At 47.2% G+C, this 16,971-nt stretch overlaps 1 pseudogene; it reads left to right on the top strand.

The window, feature by feature from the left end:
• Positions 1–7,324: 7,324 nt before the first annotated feature.
• LOC142765664 (nephrin-like) overlaps positions 7,325–16,971 on the top strand; it is a 103,396-nt pseudogene continuing 93,749 nt past the window's right edge.

The raw sequence follows: 16,971 nt of genomic DNA, 5'->3' as shown, positions 1-16,971 counted from the left end.
TTTCTAGGGGCAGCAAACGCTATTCGAAAACTCATTTGACTCCTTCTATGCCCGCAACACCCGCATGCCCTGCAAATGTTATTCTAAAGCTTCCTAATATGAACACAATGTTACGAGGCGGACGTATACAAATTTTCGTGCAGGATAGTCAAGCCATGATTATCATGTTTGGATGTGCCATTTAGGTTCATCGTCTATTCCCGTCACAGAATACCAAACCTAGTATCATGTGACGGGATATATGGAGCGGGCAGAACGCCTGCGAGCGCACTGTTAGCCTAGATTGTAGTCATGTTTTACATGACACGCATGTCATGATTTTCATGTTGGGACGTGTCACTTACCTTCGTCGTTCATTCAGGTTACGTAATACCAAATTTCGTATGTGTGGAGCTAGTGAAATGGTCACGAGCACGCTCTAATTGTAGCATGTAGTCATGATTTATGTGACACGCATTTTATTATTATCATGCTTGCACGAGTAATTCACCTTCGTCGTATATTCGCGTCACCGGATACCAAACTTGGTATATGTGGAGCTAGCGAAACGGCCACGAGCGCTATGCCCGTAGCATGTAATTATGTTTCACATGATACGCATATCATTATAATCGTGTTTAGACGTGTCATATACTTTTCTCATCTATTGACGTCGCGTAACACCAAATTTAATACATGCCGAGCTAGCGAAACGGCCGTGAGTGCACTATTTGCGTGGCATGTAGCCATTACTAGTCATAACATGGAAATCATGACATGCAATTCACAATTTTCACAATATGGTCTGTGACTTATGTTCGCCATTCATACACCTCATACCATACCAGTTGGGCAAGGTGTCATGTGAATGAAACCACCGTAACAGCAGCAAGACCTTGAAATGTAAATCATGACATTCATCGGAAACATTTCACGATTTTTATGTTATGACTAGTCAGTTATGCTTTTCATACAATCACCTATATCAATTTTGGCATCAATATCATTATCAAGACGACCAGAAGAACCAGAAGTTGGAGGGGGCTAGATAGATAGATAGATAGATAGATAGATAGATAGATAGATAGATAGATAGATAGATAAATAGATAGATAGATAGATACATAGATAGATAGATAGATAGATAGATAGATAGATAGATAGATAGATAGATCTACTCAACGTACGGCGTCGGTGAAAATTAAACGTTACGCATACAACTGACGCCCTGCATCTGTCGGCGGATCGGGGCCGCAATTCGACTATTCTAGCAACCATAGGTGGTGCAGCGGAAGGTCGAAATGGTGTACGAGACAGTGATGTCGTGAGCGTTTATGTCAGCGTCGTAGAGCGTGAAGACACGTTCATTGGTTTATGACTACTGAGAGACTGAACTGCTTTGCTGTTTTATCACCGTGTGACCGCTTCGGAGCACGTCTACATGGCGCCGCCTGCGTCGCTGGAATGCCCGAATACACGGGGGACCCGTGTACGCGTCTAATTAAGACGATAGTCTTTTTGGGGGTACTATGACGTGAAAATTGTGGACTGTCAATTTTTCTTTTTTTTTCTGTTTGACGTTTGTCTGTTTGTCCGCCGTAACGATACCTCGAACAGTACAAAGCAATATTCTAAACAGCCAACCCCATCAGCAGCGCCCACCAATATTGCTCAAGTTTCAGCGTTTATTCTTGCGAGATTGTCAATTAAAAAGCAACTATTGCGCATATCTGAGGCACCATAGCAACATGTCAATATTCTGTATGTGTGTCATTACACTATTGAAGGCACACCTAAGTAATTCTAAAGACCGTAGCGTTAGTCTCGCTGCGATGACAGGGCAACGCGATTCTCAAAAAAGGCAAATGTTTCCAACGCTTTACTAAGACGACGCGGTGGTGTCACCTGTTTTCTGCGTGCCTATAACGGCGAATGTCAAAGCCTTGCGACGGGGCAGAGAGGCACGAACGGTGAGAGGCGAAACACGCTGACTTGCACGCTTGGCACCCCAACTGCTTCTACTTGTACCTTGCGACCTTGTAACTTGAACTCCTGCTTTAAAATCAACATGGTGGCTTTTGCTGTGCACCAAACAGCAACGATAAAACTCCAAGCTCCGAGGTGCTGCAGAAACAGCACACTTCACTCCCCATGTCGGCCTCGAGACAATTCATGATCTCTTTTATGGACGTCATCAAAATTGGAACGGTGCTTTTCACGCAGTTCTCCTTGAGGAGGAGCGCCACAGCCTTTAGGCTATCCGTGTTGGTCGCGGGAGGGGCCGAAGACGATAGAACCAAGCCTCAAAGCCACTGCCAGGCAGAGTCGTGTCTGGACACCCGAAGGCGACACCACCATGACCCTTGTATTGTTGCAGAAAGCTGAAAACAAGACGCTCCGAAGAAACTGAAACGTTGGACGGAGCAGAAAGTAGACATTTTGCTTTAGGTGTCGCACGATTCATCGACCTGGCCAATGTTTAAGAACTTGCTCAACGCCCAAGAATCTGAACTGGTGGCTGCGCTCATACTTGTGAACACTGTTGATGAAAAAGTAAATATTACGCATACCTGAGTCGAAGAGAATAGCGCAAAAAACGTAGATGGTCCAATAGGAAAGCATTTGATTTATGTCAGAATGAATTAGGCATTGTGTTCTTTCATTAGAAGATAAATAGATACCTTACTTCAAAGAACCTAGTGTTTCTTACACCACTCTGAAAATACAACGCTATACAGGAAAGAAGGCCGGCAGAAGCCTGTCGTATTTCTATCACATTTCCAGCAGTTTATATAAACAGGCGGCCAAACGTTTTATTGAAACAATATTTATGTAGAAATCATTAAAAACCAGGACAAATGTAGATCTAGCACGTGGTATCTGGGTTTACGACAGTTAAACTTGACCATTTTTTGCAGGTTTTGATTGACACAGATCACTCATAAGGGACGCTAGCGATCATATTGGGAAAACTCGCAGCAGCAAATTAAAAATGTATTTTTCTTCTTTCTGAAGTACAAGCTTACGAGTTTCGTACGATGGGCCATATTCTCTTTGTTTGCATAGTACTGTGCAGAATGTCTGTCAATGCTATAGTCCAATAAGAACATCTTCGACAATACGGGCCGTACTGATGACAATATATTTATTTAAACAACAAAGTACAATACTTACAGTCTGCATTTTTAGAAACACGCTCACAACCGACTTCGAAAACATTAAAAGAATATTCGAGAATTTGAGTTTTTTTTGTCTATCTATACCTGGTCCTTACAAGGATAATCGTTGGTAGTTTTTATTTGCTTGGGCACTTGTCAGAGAATTCAGGAGAATACGCTAACTCCACCACAATCAGTCCTGTTGAGAGCGCAGCCAACGCTTAGGTGGCCTTTTATTCAGGATACAGTCACACGGTTTTGTTACGTGATGAGAGTTTTAGCCCGTGCCAGTATACTCATGGCTGGTTCCGCGTGCTTGGCTTTGACGCTGGATTTAGGCAGCCTGTCACATCTGGCAACGTTTCTATTTTTCACATTTTATCACACTTTTTGAAGTGCGCCTATTTCGACGGCCTCTGCACCGATTGATAAACTGCGCACGGTATCTTGTAAAATGGAGACAGCTTGAGCGAATAGGTTGCTTTTGGTTCTATGGTAATTCTTTCTTTAGCTGGCTCCAATGAGCATGTTCTGAATAGCGAGTCATTAAAAGTATCTGTTTCTAAATCTCTACAATTAGGACAAATCACTGCATGTTTTAGTTCAACATGGCTGTTGACAAAGTGTTTTGGCAAGGTGTTGTAGAAAAAAGATTGAAGCACGATTGACAATCATTTCTGCCATTTTATTTGGGGAGAAATGGTCGTACATATAGCGAAAGTATTCGCATGCTAGAGACCTACAAGAATTATTGCGCTATCGAAGAAGACCTAATTACGGCTAACGAATTGCGGCTTCAAAAATGAAAACGCAATTGATGACATAGGGTGTCATCTTTTTTTGTACACACTTTTCATTCCGCAATTAGAACATGTACTACAATCAAAACAATCTAGTGGCTAAAGTACTCGGCTGCTGACCCGCACGTCACGGGATCGAATCCCGGCTGCGGTGATTGCATTTCCGATGGAGGCAGAAATGTTGTAGGCCCGTGTGCTCTGATTTGGGTGCACGTTAATGAACCCCAGGTGGTCGAAATTTCCGGAGCCCACCACCACGGTGTCTTTCATGCTCATATGATGGTTTTGGGACGTTAAACCCCACATACCAATGAATTACAATCAAGACATTTTGAATATTATCAAACAACCGGTACAGGTCATACTAAGATTAGTATTCCCATACCTAAAGAACAATTTGGCTTTCTTATGCATGCAATAAGTGTGAAAAATATGTGCGGCTGGTGGCGAATGAATATGCATATCTTTGTGCATAAATAAATGAGTATTCTGATTACCACGAAGCTTTTTGCTTTTTTTCTCAATAAATAAGGTATCGCTAAATAACGTGGATGGCAAAATAGGAAAAAACGATATATGTCGCCAAAAAACTGGTTTACTAAACTATGACAGCTGGGTCTGTAAGTAATGACTTCCTGTGCACATTATCTTGTGTCGCGTTGAAGTTAATCGTCGCTTCAGTGAAAGTAAGCGCAAGAAAAAACCAAGGCACTGCGCCCAAGGCTGTGGTGTGCGGCTGTCCCCGGCAGTTGGGGAAGCCAGCAAGGCTTCATTAGGCGCTGGTGAATACGTTGCTGCTCATCTGTAGTCATTAACCTTCGAGATTTGAGGTCGTCCCGCAGCCATCTCATAGCCCTCACATTTGGTGAGTACTGTCTCATCAGCAAATATGGCGCAGACACAGTAGTGTAGCACGCCCGTTAAAATGGCAGGGAATAGAATAATTCAATTGCTTTACATTGAATCAATGTTTTGATTTTGTCAGAAGCACTTCACGTTAGCGTTCTGAGGGGAGAGTGGTCGTGGGGTTGGATGAGTGTAATCCTGAAGCAATTAGGAAATGGAGCAGGCATACTTTAAATTGACACACTAGTTTAGAATATTTCATCATTACCTTACTGGCACGTACTGCATATAGTAGTTCTAAATTGGTGATGTTTATTGGTAATTGTTTAACATAAACATCTGCTCTGAACTGCTGCTAACTTCGTATGACACCCTCTTTTCGAAAATGGCGTAGCTTGCATGCAGCGACAGAAGGTGTGAACCTGTGAAACTGGAGTATTCTGAAAACTAATCCGATTGATTTGAGGTTGTTTCTAGGTCTTTGCTCTATGTGATGCTGGTTCTTTGTAGGATCCATCTAGGTCGTTGTGAGGATTCAGGAAGGTGATCTTATTTGGTGCGACGTTGATACCCCTTCGGAGAGGTTCGAGTTAAGTAACAAACGCACTAGGGTGGCCCAAACTTCAAAGAAAGAATCTTGCACTGAAACCGCATGTTCGCTCTCATCCTAGGTCTGCGGCCTTTCCTCGTTAATGTAGCCTTTCTATCGCTTCAGAGTCTCCTTTCAGTAGCTGGTTCCATTCCTAATTTCTAGTCTTGATTTTTTGAACGTACTCAATGTTTTCGGCTCACTGCCGTTGCTTCGCATACACTCTTTGAGCGGACTGTTCCATTTTTCATTTTTAGTGAACCAGTGTTGAGTAATGAGATCAGGCGAGTTTCTGTGGTGCACACCCATTTATGATGATGACAGTTATCACCGGTTGGCTTGAGCAGCTGTTAAAGAAACAGAAAAGGCCACCTTGCGCCAACTAGTATAAAGTTCATTTTTCAATGCTTCTTGATTTTGAGGTGATAGTGCAGGAAATACAATTACAGGCCTCTCATCTATGTTTCCACTCGCGGGCAAACAAAGAGCACGCACACTTGAGGGGCTACTTTAACTTACTACTTGTTTTGTGGTCTTCTGGTCTGTCGTAAGCTTGGCAGGGTTTCCTGACTTTTGCAAGTGTGACTGGTTACGTCACCGAAGTAATCAATTATTGCCAATAATAATTAAAGAGCCAGGTGGACAAATGGCTTTCAGATGAATGAGGACAACATGAAAGCAGGTGCAAGAAATTTGGGTATCATGGCGACGCGTCTTTTATTGGTACAATGTTTCTTCTGGAGCCTACTGTTGCTTTCATCAGTCAACTCATCCTGGTGTATTTAAAATGAAATAATTGCGGAATTTGGTGCATGAAACTTTTAGATGCGGAAGCATCTTATACTCGCGCCTCGTAGTGCGCCGTCCGCGCCGTCCGCACCGCTTTTCGAACATTCGACAGCTGACGCGCGCGCATGCGCCGTCGCGCCGTCGCCCACTCTTCCACCATCTGTGCATCCCTTCCTCCTCTACACACCGCGCGCGCTTCACTCCTCCACCATCTGTGCACCCTTCCTCCTCTACACACCGCGTTCGACATCTACAATTCTCCTGATTCTCCAGTGGACGCGCATGTGGCGTCGCGCTTCGAGAACATTCAACAGCTGACAGTGCATGCGCCGTCTTGCTGTATATATGCTCAAGGTCGGCGCTCGCTCGCTCAGTTGCCGCTCGTCGGTTGGTTTGTACGGCGCGTCGACGTCCAAGTTCGCGGTGAAATGAATTCCAACGAATCCACAAACACAATTATCGACGTCCCTTCGACCAGCGCCGCCCTTTCGCATACGTGTGTACGTGTTCACTCATTTAACACCCCCTCCTACAACCACGTTAACCAATTTAGCCATCGACCCAAGTAAGTCGCAATTTAACAGCCCATTTCACAACCACGTTAACCAATTTAGCCATCGACCCAAGTAAGTCGCACTTTAACACCCCGTTAACCAATTATATGCTCCGCATCCTCCTCAGTGTTCCCCCGAGGGAAGCTGCGGGCATTTTTTTACTTTATTGCCTTCCGAAGTACTGGCTTACTGTTTTGCATTCATTTCTCTAAACTGGGCCCTGTGTATGGGGATATGTGCTCTGATAAGGAAATGGCATACGAGTGTTTGTGCAACACGTAAGAAACGTGTGTTAATTCGATAAAGCGTTTTGAGTACCAAATGAGTCAGTGGTAGCCCTGTATACGTAAGCATCGATTAAGTCGTTGTACTACTATCAAATACAAGTCTTTGATATCTCCAATACAAAATACAAACATGCGTCCAACCTTGGGCTTGGCCCCGCGCTCACCGCAGAAAGAAACTCTTCCTGCGTTGACCGCAGGAGGTGAGTGCTATCGCCAGTCTGACTCGATTACTCTGAGCCGCGGAAACGAGATCAAATGAATAAAAAATTTATGAAATTCTTCTTGTAGTTGTTGTGCACCGGTGTGGATAACGCATATAACCATGTCAGATGGGAGCCGAGTGCGTGCGATAACGGGAATTTTGGACTCCGCAAATTGCTTCAAACGAGCCGAGGTTGAAATTGCGTGTGGTGCGTATTCATCTGGCTGGTATGGAGGAGAAACGGATGTCGTATGTACTTGAGTGTTATTCTCGAGATCGGGGCAGCAGGCTGGCTAGTTATAGCTATATTCAACAAGATATGTGGGGAACTGTAAAGCGATATTTTTTTGTTGCGGATTAGTCTGTGATGCGTTCAATCAGGCATAATAATAAGACACCTGAACCAATTTTTTGTAGCGCTGAAACAGTTACGTGTGATTGTCCTGATGTCGTAGTTGAGGTGCATATATATCAATATTTAGTGCAACGCTACTCAAATAAAATACTAAATTAGGGAACGATTTCTAACACTGATCTGCAAGAGCAGTGCGCCTTCATGTACAAGTAACCAAATTATTGCCGTGCCGCTTCCCAATGCATGACCTAAATTTTACCATTTATTCCAATTGTGCTGGCTAATGGTTAGTGTTGATAGGGGTGTGCGCGTTTTTGTTAATCAAGCACTAGCACGCCCCTGTTGATTTGATGCAACAACAGATGGTATATTAAATTGCCATTTCGAAAATAATGATGAAATAAGTTGGGAAAATCACGACAATTATTTCACAGCGATGCACTGATACTGCACCCTCCGCTTATCAATAAAGTAGTGGCAAGATGATATGAGTCCTCTAAACTTATCACCAGATCACGCTCGTACCCTGTGTTTAACAAAACTTTCACGCATGCTTGCCCTGATAGCCGCCTCGATGGACCTTGATGAATTCACGGGAACAAAAATAATCCCGCCTTGCACTGAGCAAACCTTAAGCGGCACCTGATATTCTGTCGCTTACATTGATTAATCGATTACAAGCGGTTTCAGACCTCAAATGTATGAACGAAAATGTGGGGGGTGCCCTAGATGTGAAAGCTAGCGGTGGTATTACTCAATGCTAAACAAACTGGACCATGTTGCGTTCCGTATTCTCATTCTGTCTACGGTTCTAATGTCTGCTGCATGAATCAATACTCGACCTACCAGACCATGTGACCATAAAAGAACACCTACAATTGTAAAATAAAGCAAAGCGTCTACTCTTTTGTTGCTTACTCGTGTTTTCATATTCCAGTGGCATGATAACATATACGTACATGGAAGCAAAACCATACACAAACGTGCGTAGGGAACTTCACATCGACTGCAAGCGTGATAACAACGGCAGCCAAGACCTGGCACATAAAATCCACAAGTCGATACAACGAAGCCAGTGTTTGGCCATTCGTCTTGCATAATGAAACAATATCTACTTTTTGTTGCAGTAGAAGCGGTGACGCATAGGCACCCAAACACGATGATAACTCCAAATAAATCAATGTGCCCAGAGTTGGCGGGAGTAATTGTAATCCGAACTACTACCGGTAAAAAGGCATGAGAGCCTGTCTTGCTGGTTGGACTGGTTCATCGGCCAGGACGTAGTTCGGCAGCCACATGGTAATCTTGGGCCACAGCTTTTTACCGATAGGGCGCGCCTGATGGCTTATACGGACCAGCCTTTTGTCATAGAAGAGAGCTTTCTGGTGGCCACGAGAGTCACTCGATCCAGGATGTAAAAGAAAATGTCATAGATTTCTTGCTAATAATTCGGTTCAATACTCGAAAACACATATGTTATATGTGAGGCACACCATAAATCGGAAAGGCGTGAACTCCTTAGATGCGCATAAAAGCAAGAATGTGCACGTTTCTGCTATTTCGGGTTCATTTTCTGGCATTTCGTGGTTCAATACAACACCTTCTGTAGTGCAATGTTAAACGGCACTTTAATGGAGAGAGGCCAACCATTCAGATCCTCTGAACTACAAGCGCAGGAAAGACTACTAAAGGAATCGTGCTCTTCACGCCACATATATGTTGCACAAAGGCCACTGAGTGAACAAATTGAAGAAAAAACTTCCTTCAGGAAGGAATTCCGTCTTTCGTCTAACAAGTGACTTGGTAAAGCCAGACGTGACAATCTCTGGCCCCTGCAGTGCATGTCGTAGGGTACATGTTGTGTGCGTAATTTCTGTCCCTACAACAGACTGCATGACGCACGAAATGTGGTGACGAGGCGGTATTGGGTATGCTGAGCTCATGAAGGCATATCATAGTATTGCCTTGCATTCTACTTCCACAGACAGAATTTAACACGATGCAGTTCTTCGTGTGCAATTTTTCGTAACTAAATCGCAAGCTCATGCTGTAATTTTGAAATAATCGAGGTGCAGGCTTGGGAGAAAGTTAAAACAAACAGGAGACATCTCTCATGTTTCGAGGTTTCAAAATCTGCGACAGCAAAGCTTCTGTGTCATTACACATATCAGAGATCGAACGTGCGAAACAAATGCAACCTAAACGTGCGGGCACACACATACGCATATATAAAAAATAAATTCCTCCGATTCCCGCCAGCATATGTAGTAGTAGATATATATAGGCTGGCATTTCAGCGTTGTAGGACGTGCTTTTCGGTGGCTCAGTGGTTAACGCCTCGCATTCCCGACGCAAAGGTTCCACATTCAATTCCGCGCGCCAGACTCTTTCTCAGGACTTTTTCTTTCTTGCATATATATCAATTGTACAGAAGCCGCCGAACACTGAAGTGGGTCGAACTCTTATGTGCTTTCTAGTGGGTCTGCCCAAGGAGAACGCCGCTCGCGCGGAGACCCCGTGTTTTGGCCGTTACTGTCGCCATTGTGTAGACTCGCTGTGTGCCGGCTAATAAACGCCATAACAAATTGGTGGAGAGTGCTACGATCCCCTTCGATGCCCTTGGAACTACGCTCACGTACGCTGCAATCTACCATGTCCCACGACGCCTCTCAGCAAACGCCTCCTCCCATGCCACCCCCATGTACCGGTGTCCCCAGGATCCGCGATCCACCCATCTTCACGGGCGCCGATGGCACTGACGTGGAGGACTGGCTCGCCATTTACGAGCGCGTGAGCGTCCCCAACAAATGGGACGAGGATGGCAAGTTGACAAACTTGGTGTTCTACCTTGCGGGCGTTGCAAGTTTGTGGTACACCAACCACGCGTCCGAATTTGCAACCTGGTCCGGTTTCAAGACTGCTATCACCAACGTTTTTGGCCGCCCTGCCGTTCGCAAGCTGCAAGCCGAGCAGCGCTTACGCGAACGCGCTCAGCAGGCCGGTGAGTCATTCACCAGTTACATTGAAGATGTCCTGGACTTGTGCAAGAAGTCGAACGACAGCATGTCCGAATTAGACAAGATCCGGAACGTCATGAAGGGCATTGACGATGATGCCTTCACGATGCTGCTTGCCAAAAACCCAGGCACAGTAGCTGAGGTCATCACGCTGTGCCAGAGCTACGAGGAGCTCCGCCGGCAGCGTTCGATGACCCGTCGCTCCACATCACGAGATGCAGGGCTTGCAGGCTTGGAAGCGAGCTGTGATCAGGTGGCATTGCTGGCAGATCTCAAGTCCTTCATACGTGAGGAAATCGCGCGGCAGTTCTCTCTCCTGCCCTTTGCCCACCCACCGGCTGCTCAACAATCGGCCCCTACCATTCTTCCACCCATCCGCCGAGCGACTGAGCAGGAAATAGCGGAGGTCATGCCTGCGTACCACCCACAACAACTTCCGGCCCCTGCACCCCCAAGTTACGCCCAAGTGGTCGCAAGGCCGTTTCCAGTCGTTCAAGCGCCTGCACCAGTGACTTACGCCGAAGCTGCCGCACGACCTCCGTCCTTTGCAGCGGGTATGCCGGCTGCATTTGTTGGCGCAACCCCTCAGCCTCATTTTCAGCCCACCATGCAGCCTTTCCAGACACCGTTCCGGGCGAGACCCACCCCGGCAAATCGATGGCGCACACCCGACAACCGGCCCAACTGCTTTGCTTGCGGTTACGCCGGTCACGTAGCCCGTTATTGCTCTCGACTACAGCCGGCTCCCACTTCTCCTGTTGCTGGCCACCTTAGCCGTTCGTATAACGAGGAACTGCCGTCTGTGCCACTGTCGTCTCGCCCAGGTCCGTCCGCTCGAAGGTCGCCGTCTCCACGACGTCTGTCTCTGTCCCCCATGCGGCCAAGTTCTTCTGCTCATGAGCGGGAAAACTAGTCGTCGCAGTCCCAGAGGCAAGGAATGCGACGCTATTGCATTGTGAAAGCCCTCAGAGCCGCCCATCTAATGTCATTGACGTGCTTGTGGACGGTGTTCATGCATCTGCTCTTATTGACACTGGAGCTGCGGTATCAGTTATGAGCGAAAACCTTTGCCGCTTGCTTCGAAAAGTGACGACGCCGATTTCTGGACTGTCCCTTCGTACCGCTAGCTCACATCGTATTAATCCTACAGCAGGCTGCACAGCTCGCGTTGTCGTTCAGGACGTTCTGTATGTCGCCCAATTCATCATCATTCCTGCATGCTCTCATGACGTCATCTTGGGATGGGATTTTCTCTCCCGCAACGACGCCGTCATTCATTGTGCCGCCGCCGAAATTGAACTCTCGCCCTTCTCGCATTTGACGCCAGAAGACGGTCCCTCGACACTGAACAAGATTCTTGTGAAAGACGATACTATAGTGCCTCCAAGCTCGACGATGGGCGTATCGGTCTACTGCACCGGTCTCTCCGACACAATTGCACTTGTTTCGCCATCCTACCGTGCTTCCAGGAGGAAAGAGTTGCTAGTACCTTTCGCGACCGTGCAAATCACCCAAGGCAACGCCGCTATTTTTGTGACCAACTCATCCCCGTACACTGTTACTTTGGTTCAAGGGGAATGTCTCGGCAGAGTGGAAGCAGTCGACGACGCACAAGTCCTGGACGTACCCGAAGACTCGCGTTGTCCCGATTCACGTACCATCAGTGCTGTTTCTACTTCTGACCCATCATCTCCTGATGTATTTGGCCCATTCATTGATGACAACCTTACGTCAGTGCAGCGTTCCCAGCTTCTAGACCTGTTGCAAGAATACCGTTCTTCTTTCGATGTCGGGCGAAGTTCTCTCGGTCGCGCGTCCACTGTTACGCATCGTATTGACACTGGTGCCCATCCACCATTACGGCAACGTCCATACCGCGTGTCGCCTGCTGAACGCCGGCAAATTAACGAGCAGGTTGACGATATGCTCCGACGCGACGTCATTCGGCCCTCGGACAGTCCATGGGCGTCTCCTTTTGTTCTTGTTGCGAAGAAAGATGGTTCTGTGCGGTTCTGTGTGGACTACAGACGGCTCAATAAGATCACTCGCAAGGATGTCTACCCACTGCCGCGCATCCACGACGCAATTGACAGCCTTCACGGAGCCCAATTTTTTTCTTCTCTCGATCTGCGCTCGGGGTACTGGCAAGTACCCCTGGCTGATGACGCTCGACCGAAGACTGCCTTCATCACACCCGACGGCTTGTACGAATTCAACGTCATGCCGTTTGGTCTGTGTAATGCACCTGCGACATTTGAGCGCATGATGGACACCGTACTGCGCAACTTGAAATGGCACACGTGCTTGTGTTACCTCGATGACGTTGTTGTCTTCGCTCCAGATTTCTCCACCCATCTCCAACGTCTAAAAGAAGTTTTCGCACGTGTGAGCAATGCCGGCTTGCAACTAAATCTGAAGAAGTGCCGCTTTGCAGCACGCCAACTCACCATCCTAGGGTACGTCGTGTCCAAGGATGGCATTCTTCCTGACCCAGCCAAGCTTCGGGCCGTGGCCGAATTCCCAAAACCTGCGTCCGTCAAAGAACTGCGTAGTTTCGTGGGCCTGTGCTCATACTTCCGACGCTTTATACGAAACTTCGCCACGATTATATCACCGCTGACGAAGCTCCTCGGAAGTAACGGGCCCCTCAATTCGTGGTCGTCAGAGTGCGACAACGCGTTCTTGAAGCTCCGCCACTTGTTGACGCCTCCTCCCATTCTCCGCCACTTTGACCCGACGGCCCCAACAGAAGTGCACACGGACGCCAGTGGTGTAGGCCTCGGCGCTGTCCTGGCGCAGCGCAAACCCGGGTTCCCTGATTATGTTGTGGCATATGCAAGCCGTACGCTCACAAGAGCCGAGACAAACTACACCGTCACGGAAAAAGAGTGCCTGGCAATCGTCTGGGCTCTTACAAAGTTTAGACCTTATTTGTATGGTCGCCCATTCGATGTCGTCACTGACCATCATGCACTATGCTGGCTGTCATCATTGAAGGATCCCTCAGGCCGCCTCGCCCGTTGGGCTCTTCGCTTACAAGACTACGACATCCGCGTCCTCTACCGCAACGGACGCCAGCATGCTGACGCCGACGCCCTCTCGCGCTCCCCTCTGCCTGAAGCTAACGTGCTCTGCTCAGTATCCTCGGTTGTTGTTTCTGCCATTGATGTTGACATCATCGCTACCGAACAGCGAAAGGATAATTGGATCGCCCAACTGATCGACTTGCTCTCTGATCCGTCCGCAACGCCATCCACGCGTGCCTTGCGTCGTCGAGCTCACCATTTCGCCATTCGTGACGGCCTCCTACACCGACGCAATTTCGACGCCGATGGCCGGCAGTGGCTACTCGTGATACCCCGCAGTCTGCGGTCGGAGATATGTGAATCCTTCCATTCTGATCCACAGTGCGCGCACTCTGGGGTATTCAAAACCTACCATCGCATTAGACAACGCTACTTCTGGCGCGGGATGTACCGCTACGTCCAGCAGTTCGTTCGCTCCTGTCTCGCTTGCCAACGCCGCAAACCGTCCGCACACATGTCACCAGCCGGTCTGCAACCGCTACCTTGCCCTGACCGTCCGTTTGGGCGCATAGGTATCGATTTGTACGGACCACTTCCTCTGACGTCCACTGGCAACCGCTGGGCCATCGTCGCCGTAGATCATTTAACGCGATACGCCGAAGCCGCCGCTCTCCCTGCGGCTACTGCGCGTGATGTTGCGTCCTTCCTACTACATCGATTTATATTGCGCCACGGTCCACCCCAGGAGCTTCTCAGTGATCGAGGCCGTGTCTTCTTGTCAGAAGTCGTCGATGCCATTCTCACTGAGTGCCATTCTGTCCATCGCAAAACTACTGCTTACCACCCGCAGACGAATGGTCTGACCGAACGCTTTAACCGCACCCTCGGCGACATGCTGTCGATGTACGTCGCCGCCAACCACACGAATTGGGATACCATACTGCCCTTCGTCACTTACGCCTACAACACCGCCCCTCAGAGCACGACTGGTTTTTCACCTTTCTTTTTGCTGTACGGAAGGCACCCGTCACACACCATCGACACGATACTCCCGTACACGCCGGATCCATCTGAGTGTACACCTAATTCCGAGACCACCAGGCTTGCTGAAGAGTGTCGCGAGCTTGCCAAGACTATTACGACGCATGAGCAAGAGCGGCAGAAGAGTATTCGTGATGGCTCCGCCACTTCTGAGCCCACGTTCCTTCCTGGTTCCCTTGTATGGCTCTCAATCCCGACCTCTGTAGCTGGCCTTTCTTCCAAACTACTCCCGAAATATGAAGGTCCCTACCGTGTGATCGAGCGCACATCTCCGGTCAACTATCTTATCGAGCCAATTGAACAATCTTCGGACATGCGCCGCCGCGGGCGCGACATAGTCAACGTGGAGCGTCTGAAGGCTTACTATGACCCGCTCGTAGTGACAAGCTGTTAGGTCGCCAGGCGACTCCCTTTTCGACCCCGGGGTAATTGTACAGAAGCCGCCGAACACTGAAGTGGGTCGAACTCTTATGTGCTTTCTAGTGGGTCTGCCCAAGGAGAACGCCGCTCGCGCGGAGACCCCGTGTTTTGGCCGTTACTGTCGCCATTGTGTAGACTCGCTGTGTGCCGGCTAATAAACGCCATAACACTATATATATATATATATATATATATATATACAGTGCGTGACGGTGATGCCGATGTCGACGCTGGTGGCTGAAGGTCAGCTGAGATTGTCTGTGTATTTCCTATCGCAATAAAATGTGTCGAATGAAAGTTATTACCGACGCAGAATGAAGGCATTCTGAAGCTTTTCTTTCAGCCTGCAGCGAGAGGCGATGCATATAAGTTTTAGGATATTCTACAACACTGCACGTTAATATTCGTGCATTGCCACAAAAACCTTCGAAGAATAAACAATCAAATCTGCATTTACGCGGGGTTGTGGTTTGTAATAAAGTATTACCATCGTGAGATTATTCCTTGCGCTTTGGTAGACAAGTGTAATCAATACGTGATTTTGTACCAAAAGCACCAATCACGTTTATACTGGTAATTAACGAAGCTTGGGTCCACAATGAGCTAATTGCTGCTACACTTCTAATAGTCGTGTTTATTGAGGCTAGATATTGACATTTGTCCGTGTTGTGTCACTTGGGTCTCGTCTTCCAGTTTGGAGCTATCTGTAGTTGTAATAAATTACAGTAAAGCCAAGTTTCGCCTTATTTTACGCAATAATTTATATACAGTAACTCCATTGAATTGAAACAAAAGTAGCGTATTTTCACAAAAGAAAACAAAAACAAAAAGCCTCGCAAGTTTAGTGAAAAACCAAATTTCTCTAAATTTGGCATAATTTTCTTCTTTTCCTGGTAGTGGAAGGGTGCTAGTTAAAGAAAATGTGCTATATACACTTATTTTGTCAGCGTATTTGCCCTCGAGGGAAAATTCCAATATATAGCTATACCACAATCGAAGATTCCTTTGGAACATACCTTTACACAACAGCCGCATTTTTCCATCTGTGGTAAATCTGAAAGACATCTGCATTTTTTCCTGGTGTTCATCTCTACAATTTCACTCTCTGTTCAATCGGGAAGGGGTGGGATGGTAAGAAGGCATTGTTTCTCATGCGGAGATGAAACACGCTACTTCTTCGGGTTCCGAAATGAAGCGAACGTGTCGGTTTTCCCGTGGTGCGATCGATGTCGAGGAGCCAAAGTTACGGCCAGACATAACGAAACCAGCAGTCGTTGAAGCGTTTCTGCTCGGACTCCTCGTAGTCCCTTTCAGCACGATTGAGTTTCGTGAAGCTTGCTTTCACCACGAGCCCCTGAGACTACATGGTAATATGGAATGCCGTCCTGAGAAGTATTTACGGGCATGAGGGTGACGATGACGTTCTTTCAACTTTTAAATAACAGCACTGCGCAAGCGGCTGTTTTCTATTAGCGATAATAAATAGTGGAAAACACTAACCAACTCTGACATTACTCTTTACCTACTACACTCTTCCTGGTACACCTTAAAATTAACACTATTCATCATTTTACACACTTCAGGGCGCGATAGCGGCTCTACAGAACAGGTTACCATCCCTGGCTTTACAATATTAGCTGTTCGCTTGCTAACTTACGCATAACTAATTAAACAGCCGAAGACGCTCAACTCACGCCATTCGGTGAAGGTGGATCACCAGCGCGTATTATAGGTGCTCTCTTGCCTCCACGATTTTCAGCGTTGTTCATAAGCACTGATCCTTGTGATTTCCGGGAATGAGCGGCGAATCCATACTTACCACGCACAACCACGCCAATGCCTAGCCTCTTCGGTGGTGGTGTGTAGAATTGCACACGTCAAATTCGGAGGGACGTAGGGCACCATTTT

This window comes from Rhipicephalus microplus, chromosome 1 (assembly GCF_043290135.1).
Source record: "Rhipicephalus microplus isolate Deutch F79 chromosome 1, USDA_Rmic, whole genome shotgun sequence".
Classification (NCBI taxonomy): domain Eukaryota; kingdom Metazoa; phylum Arthropoda; class Arachnida; order Ixodida; family Ixodidae; genus Rhipicephalus; species Rhipicephalus microplus.
This window is presented reverse-complemented; position numbering and strand designations above follow the sequence as displayed.